Here is a 3,742-nt window from a genome sequence, read left to right on the forward strand (position 1 = left end):
TGGTGAACAATGGAAACCTAATTAATCACCTGGGATATGTGTGATGCTTCATGACAAACTGTCTGAAGCTGATTGGTTCAACAACAACTGGTGTCACTATATGACTACAGACCTGTGTTTGGTCAGCTCGGGTTGTTTTAAACGTGCTGTAGAAATACATTTAACTCAACTTGACAAAAAGATGCAAAGCCCTTCTTACAGGAAGAAAGATGATGCTTGTTTTGGGACTGTTGGGACAGAGTCTCTGTTTCAGGAGACGTTACGTTACGTTTCTTGCAGGAACTTCACTCCAAACGACTACAGAAAGACTCAAAACTACAACAGAGACGCAAACTATAGCTAACAAAAGACTCAAGGGACCACAAAGACACACAAAACAACTTCTTCTAAAGGTTCTTTGATTAGATAACTGAATGTTGGGGATCTCTTCAGTAAGAATAAGACTTCTCTTGTCTCTGTATGAACATTAGTTAGAGTTATATAAAGACATGTATAACGTGTTTCATCTGGAGTGGGTTTACATTTAGTATGAGGAGACATCTTCGTGATGCCAAGAGGAGATGAAACATGACAGACTATATTTTAGAGATATTCTCTGTAACAAAGAGGTGCTGCTGGGATTTGAACCCAGGATCTCCTGTTTACTAGACAGGCGCTTTAACCAACTAAGCCACAGCACCTCTGCTGCCTCTGTTTCTTCTTCTTCTACTTCTCCTTCCTCTCATCCCTCCATTATTTCCGGTGCACTCCACTGATTGAGCCACGTCCGGTTTAGTACTCGGCTAACTTGAATAGTGATAAAATGATGACTGGTGCAGCTCTCAGGGGGGTGAGAAGGGGAAGGAAGAGGTGCTGGGGATTAGTTGGTTAAAGCGCCTGTCTAGTAAACAGGAGATCCTGGGTACAGATCCATTTGTCAGTGCTACATTTCTGTTGTGCTGTGCTCCGCTATATTACAATGGGTGATGTCAAGCAAATTCAACATGCACGCAAAGCATCCTGGGAAGGCAGTGCTCCATTTGAAAAAATGCTGCGCGTCCAAAAGCTGGCTGAATGCGACTATCCAGTAGAAGTAGACGAAAATCTTTCAAACTGACCTTTGTCGATCTGAAATGAAGACAGATTCAGCAACTGCAAGGCCTATTTCTCGCTTAAAATGTTTTCAGAAACACATTTCGGTGAACTAGCTTCGTAAAATACTAGATTGTAATTGTTGAAATTCTCGAGCAGCCAGACCCACGTGAGACTTCAGGAGAACCAGGATCTAACTCAACCTGTTCTTCATGTAGAGAACAGTAAGAACAAGGCGCTGCTGGGATTTGAACCCAGGATCTCCTGTTTACTAGACAGGCGCTTTAACCAACTAAGCCACAGCACCTCCCTGAAACGAGACATTTCGCAGGGAGTTGTGACGATTTACCAGCCTGGTCCTACCAGACTCTGGTACATTAGCCTGGTCCTACCAGACTCTGGTACACTAGCCTGGTCCTACTAGACTCTGGTACACTAGCCTGGTCCTACCAGACTCTGGTCCATTAGCCTGGTCCTACCAGCCTCTGGTACACTAGCCTGGTCCTACCAGACTCTGGTACACTAGCCTGGTCCTACTAGACTCTGGTACACTAGCCTGGTCCTACCAGACTCTGGTCCATTAGCCTGGTCCTACCAGCCTTTGGTACACTAGCCTGGTCCTACCAGCCTCTGGTACACTAGCCTGGTCCTACCAGACTCTGGTACACTAGCCTGGTCCTACCAGACTCTGGTACACTAGCCTGGTCCTACCAGACTCTGGTCCATTTCATGTGTCCAGAGAGTCTGGCCTCTCTCCATTGACAAGTGTTAACTTCCTTGAAGGCGGGTCCTCTGTTGAAGTTTAAAACTATTGGGTCTGCCCAGAGCCACTCTGGATCTACCAGAACCAATCGCTAACGTTTGGTCGTGACGTATGTCATGTGCAACAAGAGGGGAGACCGACAACTATGGGCTTATATTTAGCATTAGCATCGCTAGCGTTAGCCTTAGCCAACTCACCACTAACAGAGCAAGCTGGAAAATCAAACTGTTTCCGAACCCCGTGGGGGAGGAGGGCCACGACATCACGGCCACCAACACAACTCAGGAACGATTGGTCTTGCTCTGGCTTTTATTTTATTTTTTTTATTAGTTTATTTGTCAGGGACAATGCACAGTTCAGGCCCTGTACCAGAGTTACCTATACAGCTAATTTAAAGCTGTGGTCCCTGGGCAAGGGAGATAAAAAGACAATATAGACAATACAGACAATGCTATCAAAAACAGATAAAAACTCAACAACAACATGTGACAAGCATTACTCATACATAAACCAAAATACAAATATACATTCCATGTTATAAAAAGGTCAATGATCACATAGTTGATTTGCCTTCAGCCAAGTCTTTAAGGACATTTTAAAACTGCTGAGACTTGCACAATTTCTAATGTGAAGTGGAATTAAGTTCCACTTTTCTACTACAGTAAATGAAAAAGCTGATTGACCAAATTTAGTCTCCCTAAATTGAGTGTAACAGGCACCTCTTACAGAAGCCCTAGTGACCCTTACATTATCTCTGCGAAATGACACACATTGCTCGAGTGGGGGTGGTGCAAGATCATGGGTAACTTCTGGATATTCGGCAGCGTTGCCACAACGGACCGAATGGCTTCGCTCGCATCTTTCTCAGGCGCCATTACAGAACTACAACTCAAACTAGCGCGTCACGACATCAACGTCATCGTTCTCAGCCACTCCCTCTGCTCGCTGATTGGACCGCCAAATATTTGGCCGGAGAAAACCCAAGAATATACCACAAACCCACACAGAGTACTGAAGGGAAATGAAAATTGAGCGTAAGTACGTAGGAGGGCGGAGCCAGGCTAACGAGTTACAGACGTCTCTTTCTACACTTTGCATAGTCTAGTTTATTTGGAAAGTCTTCTATTTAGCAGTTTCTTTTTTGCGACATTTTATAAGTTTGCTTAAGATTTGCTTGACAATTAGATGGAAACATGTTGTTACAGGCTTCTGCAACTTGAATGAGAGGTGCTGTGGCTTAGTTGGTTAAAGCGCCTGTCTAGTAAACAGGAGATCCTGGGTTCAAATCCCAGCAGCGCCTCTTTGTTACAGAGAATATCTCTAAAATATAGTCTGTCATGTGTCATCTCCTCTTGCCATCATGAAGATGTCTCCTTATACTAAATGTAAACCCACTCCAGATGAAATAAAAGTATCTTCATATAACTGTAATTAATGTTCATACAGCGACAAGAGAAGTCACAATGTTGTTACATGAAGAACTGCTTGAGCTAAGTAGGATTTAACCCTTGTGTTGTCCTTCGGGTCCCAGTGACACGAAGGACAACACAAGGATTATGTACTTCCCTTTACTTTGTTGAGAATTGCTCTCTAAACAAGGGTTAATACAGCACCTTAGTTCTTGTTTGTACAGCATTTTGGTCAGCTTAAACTGTTTAAATGTGTTCTAGAAATAAACTTTACTTACTTACTTTACAAGAAACAGGGTTTAGAGAGCAATTCTCAACAAAGTAAAGGGAAGTACATCATCCTTGTGTGGTCCTTCGGGTCACTGGGACCCGAAGGACCACACAAGGGTTAAGCTTCTGCCGGGGCTCTACGCAGAGCATTCGCTGTGACCTAAGGTTCATATTTGTGTGTCTGCGCCGATCTAGCGTATCTCTTTAAGAGAATAGCAGAGCCTTAATG

General features: G+C 43.8%; 3 non-coding genes across 3 annotated transcripts; 1 reads left to right on the top strand and 2 right to left on the bottom strand.

The window, feature by feature from the left end:
* Positions 1 to 606: 606 nt before the first annotated feature.
* Positions 607 to 680, bottom strand: trnat-agu. The gene has a single exon. It is a non-coding gene; the product is annotated as a tRNA-Thr (tRNA).
* A 624-nt stretch (positions 681 to 1,304) lies between these two features.
* trnat-agu lies at positions 1,305 to 1,378 on the bottom strand. Its single transcript has one exon. It is a non-coding gene; the product is annotated as a tRNA-Thr (tRNA).
* Positions 1,379 to 3,060: 1,682 nt separating this feature from the next.
* On the top strand, positions 3,061 to 3,134 carry trnat-agu. The gene has a single exon. It is a non-coding gene; the product is annotated as a tRNA-Thr (tRNA).
* The last annotated feature ends 608 nt before the right edge of the window (positions 3,135 to 3,742 follow it).

Source organism: Perca fluviatilis, chromosome 19 (assembly GCF_010015445.1).
Source record: "Perca fluviatilis chromosome 19, GENO_Pfluv_1.0, whole genome shotgun sequence".
NCBI classification, from domain to species: Eukaryota; Metazoa; Chordata; class Actinopteri; order Perciformes; family Percidae; genus Perca; species Perca fluviatilis.